Below are 12,028 nucleotides of genomic sequence, written 5' to 3'. Positions count from 1 at the left end.
CAGTGTAGGATGCGGACTGCAGAGTACTTTGCATTTGTTGAGGTTGGAGTAGCTTGGCCATGTGTAGTATCCAGCTGAGCACGAAGTAACGAGAGTAACAACCTTGACTCCCTGCTCTGAGAACTTGTTGAAATGTGATGCACAGGCTCATCTTTGCACCTGTGTATGAGAGAGAAGCCTGGGTTATTAACTTAAAGGTAGGGTTTATTTAGGGACTATTCTTACCTATAGTTTGAATTGCACTGGAAGCCGATTTTGGCTCTATTTGTTAAACTGGGTCAACAATGTTTACACTTTAAAAAATGGGGCTAAAGATTGAACCCTCAGTAAGTAAACTCAGATATCATTCTTTTCCCTTCCTGGTTCTGTGGATGAACCTGCCTCATTTTATCTTGCAGTTAGTAATGTCATGGTTGATGGTATCACTGTTTATCCAATATTTCATTTTCCTAGTGGTACATTTTTTTGTAGAGCAGTTATACATTTCCACCTTGGTAAGTTCACAAATAGTCACAGGATTCACTTTAGTTAATGGAGAATAGGCTACATGATGTATAATGTCTAGGTCCCAACTTTAATAGCCTCACATCTCTTGGTCCTTTGGTGCAGCAGTGCAGCTTGGATCCAACCCCAAAGCCACTTGGCACAAAGTTGTGGCTGACCTGCAAAGGACATGTAGTGAGTTCAAGAAATAAATTTTTCTTTTTAAATCATTAAGTTTTTGTGTTGTTTATTATGGCAACTAGCTCATCCTGGCTGATAAAATTATCATTGTAACCTCAGCAACTATTGCTGAGGTTACAATGATAATTTTGTTTGTTTAACACATACTATTGTGGTACACACAGCATTAAGCATTTTATGTGCTTTATCTCATTTAATATGGTAACAACATTGTGAGGTAGATATATTTCCTCAATTTATAGATAAGGAATTTGAAACTCTGAGATAGTGAAAAGCGTTCTTGTGGTCATGTCACTAGTACATGTGGTCAAAATTTGAACTGAGTCTTGTTAACTGCCTCATTCTATTGTACATCCTGACCCAACAATTTTCATTAGGCTTTTGTCAGACACAAGTGCAAAGCTTCAGATTCTTAGATCTGTCAGGACTGAATCCCTGCAGGGAATAAAGCTACAAAAGCAAGCCATAACTTCTCATGATCTCAGGAATATAATAAAAAAAAACTAATCTATTGTTCAAAACATATAAAATCATACAGCTAAGATGCCTAAAGCCATGAACACAACTTTTTGTTACAAACAAGTACAATATGCCTATAAAAAATTCAGTACTTGTATAACACTACTGACATGATAATATTGGAAGTTATATAATGACACAAATGTTTATCACCAAAAATATTATTGGGCAGGAAAATTTTGAGAGGAATATAAATATATTTCCTACATATTAAATATATTCTGCTTTGGAAATAATGGTCTGGATGATATGTATGTAAACTGCAAATATACATTTCTTAAACTCTCATTATTGGATAGTTAGAGTCCACAAGAACTGTTGTACAAATGTGCACCACTTACATGGTAGAGCGAAATAACCCAAACTAAATTAATAATGATGTAACAAAACCACATTAATTTGTAATTAGAAACAAGAACATCAGCAATTTAAAGACTATAGCCAAGACAGTGCTAATTATATGTCGGTAAGAAAGGATCATTCCTGAAATTTGTGGGCATCTCAGCTGTGTGTACCTGAGTTTGTGTTGTAGCTTGCCACATCGCCAAGCACTGTGTGGGAGTCAGAACTGTTAGCAGAACACTGAATGAACATTCTCAATGAACTGGTGAGGTGATAGTTTGAATTTATGAAGACTGAAATTGAGTGACTTTTAATTGGCCATGTAGTAGTCCTTAAGTCTATGCATTAAGTCAGGATCAGTTTCCAACCATTTAAACAGCAGCTGATCAATAGGTCTCAGTCAGTATGGTTTGATGATCATTCTTTGAAAGCGGATTGCCCAACGTTTTCCTTTTTGATCCCGATTTCAACACATCTTGTGATAAATACCTACTTAATTGAAGACCATAGTACCTCTGCTCTCTCTATATTTTCCATTCTCTATCAGTCACGTCTGAGAATGCAGTTGGTTTTCCAGGTGCCTCAGTATTGGTAGAGAAATGCCTTGTGTCAAGAGCTACTGTGGTTTCTCTTACCCAGTGTGAGCTCATCCTTCCTAAGACTGTGAGTGAGGATGTTAGCATTGCTGGTTGTAGAATAACAGGGTGGTGTGTTCAGCCTGCATTGTAGATGCAGTGGCAGGCACAGGGCACTTCAGACCAAGTAGAGAGAGGTCTTTTGGATTCCTTGCTGTAAGCACCCGCTTAGAACCCTTTATGTGGCTTTTCCTCAGTGACCTTGTCTGCATCAACATTAGTGTAATTTTACCAGCTTCACTGTTTCTTCATCTCTCAGTCTTGCAAACTCACCCCTCCATTACTTCCAAATGACTTGCTTCCCTATTTCAATTGACTTCCCCAACTGAAGGTATTTTTAAAAGTTCAAGTTTGAACATTCTCAGTTTAAAACATTCTGCAAGTACACACTCCTCCTGCGCATTTTTTTCTGCTGTACTGGAAATTGAACCCAAGGCCTTTGCACTGAGCTACACCTCTAGCCCTTTTTATTCTTTATTTTGAGACTGGAACTCACTAAGTGGATAAGTTGCTCAGGCAGAGCTCAAACTTGATGTTCTCCAGCTTTAGCCTTGCAGGTTATAGACATGCACCACCAGAGCCAGTTTCCTGTGCATTTCCTCCCAGCATTTAAATTCCCACTTAGGTACTTTGGGTTATGGTTGAACTATACTCCTCAAGGCAGATAGATGATAATCTTTCAGCACCTCCAAAGGTGATCTTATTTGGCAATAGGGTCTTTACAGAGACAATCAAGCCAAGTGAGGTCATTAGGGAGGGCCCTAATGTACTGCGATGGGGGTCCTTATAAAAAGGGGAAATTTGGACACAGAGACAAATGTGCACAGAGGTAAGCCTATGTGAGGACACAGAGAGAATTGTATCTACAAACCAAGAATTGCCTGGGGATGCCAGAAGCTATGAAAGAGGCACAGAACAAATTCTCCCTTGAAACACTCAGAAGAAATCAACCTGGATAACACCTTCCTTTGGGTTTCTAGCCTCCAGAACTGAGATAATAAATTTCTGTTGTTCAAGCCATCTAGTTTTACAGCCCCAGGAAACTAGTATACCGTGTCACTTTGCAGATGGTATTAATTCATTAAAATTGAGCACAATTTAGAAAGTGCCTGTAAATGAGTCCAGGCAGATGTAGAGGTAAATGACTGCAACTTAATGTACCTCTGCTTCATCAAGCTCTCCACAGTTCTTCTGCACTGAGACCTACACTCCACTAACGCACCATCTCTCCACTGCTCCTCTGCCTCTCCGTGTTCTCACCGCACTCTCTACCCAGCTAGACTGGGTCTAAGTCTTGAGCATCATAATCACTTCCTTGAACTCCATCAACTACTTGGCCCTTTCTTTCCTCATTATGGTCTTCTGAAAACCCCAACCTGGATTAATCTCCATTCTCTGCCTGTACCTATGCATTTCAATTTGGTTGTAGAAAACACATACGCTAAACAATGACACTTTAATTTAAAACTGCTAAGCCTGGTGGTGCGATATATGCCCGTAACCTCAGCACTCTGAGAGGCTGAATCAGGAGGATCTCAAGTTCAAGCTGAACCTGGGCAATTTTGCAACATAGTGTGACCCTGTGTTTTTTTCTTTAAAGCCAAAATTAAAAAAGAGCCAGAGATATAAATCAGTTGGAAGGTTTTGGATTCAATCCTTAGCACTCCAAAGCAAAAGCAAAAACAAAAACAAAATAAAATAAAACAAAACAACCCACTAGGTCTGCAAAATATAATCAACACAGTCTTTCCCTTCCTTTATGAAAGACAGTTTTCTTTCCCCTCAAAATTCTAGTACCCCTTCCCCTCCTCTTCACTCTCAGCTAATGATCCTGCTTCCTATCTGTCAGAGGAACAAGCCAATGAAGATGTCTACAGGAGCCAATTTCCATATTTATCTGTGTCGTGCTATCGTAGTCCCTGGCCTCCTTTTACCGTAATGGTCTAATGCTTGAGCCCAGACCCTGCCCCTGGGCGGCAGACCAGTCTTCCCTTTACTGTAGATTCAATGCCTGCCAACATTGCCTTCTTTCCCACATCAGTGGTTCCCTGTTTACTCTTCTCCTGGGTATTTCCCATGAGCAAAGTGGCATGCTGTGATTTTTCACATCTTAAAAGAAAGAATCTCTTCTGATGCACATCTCTTCCAGCTTCCACTCCATCTCTCTCAACTTCTTTGCAGAGCATCTATGCGCAAATTTTATCCTCTTCCAAATTCTCTCTCTCTTTTTTTTTTTTTTGGTTTTTCTCCTGTATGGGGAATTGAACTCACAACTTTGAGCTTGCCACGAAGGTGCTGTGCAGCTGAGCTAAATCCCCAGCCCCTCTAATTTCTCTTCTTTTTTTCTTTTTTCTTTCTTTTTTCTTTCTCTTCAATTTCACCTGAAGTAACTCCAACCAGTCTTTTACCTCCAGCCCTTCACCCAGATTAATCCTGTGCAGACCATGCAAGGTCTCCAAATAGTTAAACCCATTGCACAATTCTCAGTCCTCATCTTACCTGATTTACTAGAAACCCTTGACACAAATGATTGCCTGCTTCTCACTTAAACATGTGCTTTCTTTGGGTCCAAGATTCTACTTATCTGATTTACCTTCTATCTCAATGGACACATCTTCTCCATCTGCTTTGATGGTTTTCCTCATCTCCAAATGCCAACGTTTTGGGATGTGATGGGCCTCCATCCTTGGAATTATTATTTTTCACGTCTACTCCTCTTGGTAGGTGGTTATCACAGGGTTCAAAGTTTCTAAATGCTGACCATTCCTATGCTTCTACTTTAGTTTTCATCTCGTCTCTGAATGCCAGATGGAAGTGCCGACTTCACACATGCACTGAGATGTCCAATAGGTTCTTAGGTCCTTACGCTTAATACAGCCAGAACTAAACTCCAGCTCTCACTTCTCCCAGTGCTTTTGTTTTTCTTCTTCCAAAAATGTCCTTTCACAAGGTATGGCAAGTCTCCCTGTCAGTCCTCAAATGCCAACCTGACATTTACCTCTAGCTCATGTTTCGTATTAGTCTCTCGGAAAAGAAAGAGGCTGACCATTCTTCAAAAAGTCTCCAAAACTCAAGGACTTCTCCTACCTGCAATACTCACTCTTGGTCCAACCCCTGCCATCTTACACCTGATTCGTGTGACAGCTGCCTGATTGGTTTGTATGCTTCTGTTCTTTGCACTGAAAAGTGTTTCCAAAGCATCCCCAAGGGCAGACTCCTTTCTTTTTTTATAACAGTTTTATTGAGCTATCACTCACATACTATATAATTCACCCATTTAAAATTGTTAGTCGTATAGTTTTAAATATATCTGTAGAATTATGTAACTGTCACTGCAGTTGTTTTAGAACATTCCGCCTCCCACCAAAGGAGCAGTGACTTCTTTCCTCCTCACCTGCCTTGTACCCTTACTGCTATTATGAGTGTATTTTGATTCTATAGATTTGTCCTTTCTGGAAATTGAGTGTATCAGAATTCTAGAACATTTTAGCATGTTTCCTTTCAAGGTTCATCTCTGTTATAACTTGTATTAGTATTTTATTTATTTAAATTGTCAAATAATATCCCATGCTAAATGGTTAGATAACGTTTTATTCATACGTTCATCAGATGATGGACATTTGAGCTGTTTCCTATTGGGGGTTATTCTGAATATAGTGGGTATGAATGTTGTAGAAAAGATTTTTCAGGGACATCTTGCTTCACTTATTGTGGGGATATAGCAAAGACTGGAACTGCTGAGTCATACAGTAATTCTATGTTTAACATTTTGAAGAACTGACAGACTGTTTTCCAAAGAGACCGTACCATTTTACATTCCCACTAGAAGTGACCGAAGTTTCTAATTTTTCCCCATCCTTGCCGACACTTGCTGTTGTTTGACTTTGTTTATAACCATCCCAGTGGAAACGCAATGAGCCCTGGTGCAGACTGAAATCATGTTTCCCCTTTTCCTGTGCCCCCACTTCATGGCTCATCATTCACAGGAAGATCCAAAGCCCTTACAATAGCTTTTAAGGTCTTGTGCAATTTGCTCCCTCTCTTTGAGCAGCCCGACTCTCTAGCCTTGTTTTGTGGCACTTCCTTTATTGTTCAGTTTGTTCAGTCTGGCCTCAAAGCCTGTGCAGCTATTGATCCTTCAGCCTAAGACATGCTTCCCCCAGACAGCTCCAGATACAGCGTTCTCCCACCTCCTTTGGAGTTGTAGACAGCACAGCTTACAAATAGAAATACTGAGGTCAGGGAAGATTTTCAACAGATAGGTTCCCCAAGCTGCATGAATTTGGTAACCTGCATCTCTTTCTGATCAAGTCTATGCTGCTTAAAGCTTTGGCAGAAACTGTTACTTTCTACCTATATAAAGCAGGGTGTGGTGGTGCATACCTCTAAGCCCAGCACCTGGGAGGTTGAAGCAGGAGGATTGCAGCAAGTTCCAGCCCAGCCTGGGTTATGTGGTGATGAGTTCAAGGTCAGCCTGAACTCCAGAGTGAGACCTTGTCTCAGAAAATAAAAAAAGTTTTGCTTTGGATTTCTTAGTTCTTTTAGGATTAGAGGAAGTGGGAATGGAGTGGGAATGGCATTAATGAATTTTCCAGAGAAGAGTTAGTGCGAGAATTTGCCCTTATATGTCCCTAAGCCCCCCAAAAGGAGATATCTTGTTGCTATCTGGAATAACAAAACTAATGGGATGTTATGTGTATGTATGTGTGGGGTCCCAGCCAACAGAACAATTTCGGCCTTAACACCCACTTTTTTGTATGACTGTAAGTAAATGACCTAAGCTTCCTGAGCATAGCAGTTTCCCTATCTGTAAAACAGGGAAGTTGGACTACATAATCTTCGAGGTCGCCCTAGTCATGACATGCTGCATTCTGTCATATTTTTCACCTAATGAGGTATTAATTCTGGTTTAACTTTAGGATGTGGGGGCCTGAGAATTGGCAGCTATCAGCAAAAAAAAAAAAAAAAAAATCTCCAAATGCAATTTGAACATAGTAGAGCTTGATGTATTTTTGTATCTAGACTTCAAGAGATCAAACTTTGAGTTGGCAATATGGGGGATTCAGTGACTATTTTCGACAAGTAGTTGGACTTACTGAATGATGCATAGCATCTGGCAGCATTACTGATGAATCAGAGGACAAGGACAGAGTTAAGAATTTCAAAATAGTTGAAGGGCCTTAAAGATTGATCCTAACGAGGACACTAGATTCTTTCAAGAGCCACAGTGTTTGTCTTGAAAAACTGTCATCATGCAGAGTGAGCTTCATAAAGCCAGGGCATGGAGGTGGGATGTGGAGAGAAGGTGAGGAGGTAGAAGAGAGCTTTGAGAGTGACAGGGGCTCAGCTGGGCCAGTGAGAGCACCGCGATTCTCACTTCTAATGGATTAGTTTATTTCTTCCCAGCATATGTTTGTTGAGAGGGGAAAAAAGTTCATGAAATTGTGAGGATGAGGAAAGTTGGGGGTAATGGGTCTTTATGATGCTTGTAGAATTAAAGGGTTTGTGCCTGTAAAACAAAATTTCTCTAATGATATGTAAAGATCAGGGCTAATTCACACTGAGGTGATGACATTTCTAAAATCAGCTTTTTCTGTGATAGCCTCACCCTGGGTAATTGACGTGCCCTAGGGCTACCTCAACCCAGAGGTTGCTTGCTGGGCCGAGGTAAGGATGGATGGGGCTGACGCTCACGCAAAGCCAGAAAAGATAGGGCCACTGGGGAAAGTGGGGACATTGTTTGGATCTTCTGCCTCTACACGTTGGTGTCTCCTTCTGATATTATGTGATCCTTTCACATCTACAAACAGGAGTTGCTAAGGCTGTCTTTCTTGTGATTTTCCATATACGGTTCTGAGCATGATTAGCCCATGGATATAAACAGGGAACTTTTATTTCCTTTTATTTCAATGTTTTTTTTTTTTTTTTTAAAGAAAAAAACAATAAAAACAGTGATACAAAATTTCAAAACAAGATAGTACACAGGAGAGTAACAATGGTTAATATATTGTGTACCATCAAAGTAGGTGCTCAGATTACAAGATATAGGCATGAAAAATGGATCAAGCAATATAAGCACAAGCCTTTCTTTTCAAAGAACTAAGAGAAATTAGTAGCATAACTATAACTATCATATATATTTATTTATTTTTATTTTTCCCTTCCTTTTTTTCTTCTTTCCCCCATCCCAGTTTCTCTTCCTTTTCCCTTTCACAGTATCTATTGTACATTTTGGATGTTATTTACTCTTTAAGTTTCTTAAACTAGAGAGACAGTATGATGTTTACACATGCAAGTCTGATTTATTTCACTTATGAATATGGTCTCAAGTTGCATCTGTTTACCTATAAAAGACTCAAGTTTACCCTTCTTTATGGTTCAGTATTACTCCATTATATAAAAATACCACATCTTTTTTGTCCATTCCTTGGTTGATGGGCATTTGGATTGTTTCCAAGATTTAGCTATTACAAATTGTGCTGCTATAAACATGGGTGCACATATATTGCTGTTTAGTTTAGAAGTGGCCTGTGCTTCTCATGTTGAATATGAACGTTAATTAGTATTAATTTCCTGGTTGGGAGGGATTTTTCTTTTGTCATCTAAGCTCAACAGTAAAAGAGTACCTTTTTGTAATAGCAATGTTTCCCTCGAGCAAGAAAGGTAACCACATATTTGCGGGTCATGTGTTTACAGTATCTTAACTGGTTCTCATTTTGCAGAAAAAGTTGAAGCCATGAGAGGAATAATAACCAGCCAAGGCCACATAGCTAACCCAGGTCTCCCTTCTTTGATGCCAAATTATCTTTCATCTTGCCAAGCTGGGAGCTTCTTTCATAAAGGATGGTCACAAAGTGCTCAGCAAAACAACGAAGGTGGGAGTGACTGGGCAGGTGACGGCACGTAAACACCTTGCTCTGAACAGTATTTTCAACACTGCTTTTGTTCTTGGTTCAACAGGGCCCAAAATAGCACAGGTCTGCTTGCATTATCTATGAAAGCCACAATACTACATAGGCCACAGAAACCCCGTTCTTCGAGCAATTAACCTTTTAAAAGAAAAGTTCATTATTCTATGGGGACACATGAAGTATGTACATTTCTTTCAAATATTAGTCTGATAAGGTATACTGTGGGGCCTTTATTCTTTGGGACTTTCAGTATCTGCTTTTCTCCTAAAGGTGAGGTTGCTAACATGGGGTTTCACTTTAGTGCAAAGATTTGTGTCTAGTGGGCTGGCTCATGGATGCTGATTCCCATCTCATGCTGCAGCTTTGAGAGTGTAGCCTGCTGCTGCTCAGAAACTGTCTTTGGTGGAAGGAAGAAAGTTGTCTTGCCTTCTTCAGGGGCACTCTGCAGCTAGGCACTGTCCATGCAAGGCCATCTTAGCTGCAGTTTTCCAGTAAGGAAGGCTGAGGTTTCTGTTTTAAGGCATCAGTTAAACTTTTCCCTAAGCTCAGTCCTGCTTCCTTTACTTTCTTATAGGTGCTCCTCCTCAGAGCACGGTTCAATAAACACCCTGTATGCCTGTTACCCTCAGAGACATACAGAAATGTGACCAGCTACCTGGGCATTCCTTAGCCCAGTCAAGAGATACATAAAATTACCTATCACAAATCTACCCATTTTCAAATCATTACCCATATACATCTCCATAGTCTCTAGATAAAGATAACAACAAGGTTGTAATTCTGCTAATATGATGCAATTGTCTTGTGTACCATCGTAAACACACTAATCCCTTTCCCAGAAGACAAAATCTTTGAGTGATGTTTACTCTTTTCCCAATATTCTATAATTTAAATATTATGATGTAAAATGAACAATATTTAAATACTGATATAAATTATTATATCTTATGGACATAATAATGGAATAACAAAGGAAAAGTATATATCTGATATGTATTTTTTTGTTATGGACATAACAAATTAAGGAAACATTTGTGACATTTATGGTTATAGTTTCTGGTCATAGCTGGTGTTTCAACCATCTTCTACTGTACATTCTGTGTTGTGTTTGCCTTGAGAAAACACCTCAGCTGCTTATGGTTGTTTACCTAGCTTACATTGAGAGGGATATGCAAACCTCCACTGCTGAAGGATCTGGGTTGTGAGTAGTCTTGTCTGCATTGGGCCATTGCTTTTCATTTATTTATTTTTTTAATTAATTTTTTTTTTTTTTTTGCTTTTCATTTATCTTAATGCCAAGGAATAGCAATGTTAAGGATGGCCAAATTATGCCTTGTCATCTAGATGTATTTTTTCTTACCTTCATTGTGAAGTAATAGTACAGTTTCCCCTAGGTAGTTAGAATCAATCACCAAGACCATAACTCTCATTTTTGCCTATTGATTCAGAAGAACAAGAAGACTAAACTATCTGGACAGACTTAACTTCCAGTTCAGTGAATCATTATGTGTCTTCTGGTGGAGGCACTTCTCTCTGTGCAACTAAGATCTGTATATCAACAGAGCAAAACATGGGGACAAGAAGAAAGAATTTTGCTAGTGAGTCACTAAGAGTAATGGTACGTGCTGCAACCCTACTTCTACCCCTTGATTCCTAGACCAGTGAATCCTGGCTTTGGGAGAAATAGCATCATAGAATGGTTGATGATTCAGAGAATATACAGCCTTCTGTAGAACTTTGTACAAGTCCTGCAAGGTATCATGACCTGGCTGGTAGTACTCCTGAGTCTTTAAAGGACCACCTCACTGTTCTATTACGTCAGCTGCTTTAGGGTGTTGGGAAACATGACAAAGCTAGTGAATACTATCAGTATGGATCCATTACCACAATTGCTTAGCTGTAAAGTGAATTTCTTGGTCAAAGGCAATGCTGTGGGATACCATGATGGTGGTGAGGCCTTATGTATGTTGAAAGACAGTAGTTTGGGCAGAGGCATCACATTCAGGGAACATTCCAGAATAAATATTTCTTACAGTAAGTGTAAAATACTATCTCTTCCACGATGGCAATGTTCTAATGTAATCAATCTACCACCATATAGCTGACTAGGGGAATTGTGCCACATCAATGTTTCAGTTTTGGATTTTACTTTTGGTGAACTAAGTACACAGTGGTGACCATAGCCAGTTCAACCTTGGAAAGTAGAATTCCATGGCCATGCTAATGTACATCCCTGCTGCCATGATCCAGTGAGCCAATTGGATGATGAGGGGTTAGTGATGGAAGAGGCTGATTGCTATCTTATCCACATGATTATTAAAATCCTTCTTTCCTGAGATCATCTTTCTCTGAATATTTACACGGGAACAAGCAAGTTCCTCTAAATTGTTTTGCTCGGGTATTTTGTTATGATGATGGAAAGCTAACACAGTTGGGTAGACCCATCATCAATCCATCATCATCATCAGGTTTTTTGGTTACAGTGATATAGCCATATAAATTTTCCCAAATTTCTTTGTCACTGATTTTTAGGTCATGTTCTTCCTGATGACTATCCAGCTGAACCACTGGCTATGGCCCATAGATTGTATTTAATTGCACGTCTGGCCATTTCTCCTAACTAAAGTATGTAGTCACACATGTTGACCAAATTTCTACTGGCTGAAAGCATTTCCTCTCACTACTGACCTTCAGGGATGTTCCAGAGAGCCATTTTAGTACTCCAGCTGTCCTTTTGTGTGGCTCCCGAATAACACACAGAATTATATAGAGATCGAGAGCCTTTTCTTCCTCTGTGAGGCCGTAAGGGCAAGCTGGGAGAGACAAGGCAGATTAGCAGCAGAAGGGACCATGGACTTTAGGACCACTTCTTTGTGTAACTTGTAGCTCCATTCCTTTTGGGCTCCTGATCACATATATACCACTACTACTTGATTA

The sequence above is a fragment of the Chinchilla lanigera genome, unplaced genomic scaffold, assembly GCF_000276665.1.
Source record: "Chinchilla lanigera isolate Chin_1 unplaced genomic scaffold, ChiLan1.0 scaffold00024, whole genome shotgun sequence".
NCBI lineage: Eukaryota > Metazoa > Chordata > Mammalia > Rodentia > Chinchillidae > Chinchilla > Chinchilla lanigera.
Note: the sequence above shows the minus strand (reverse complement) of the source record.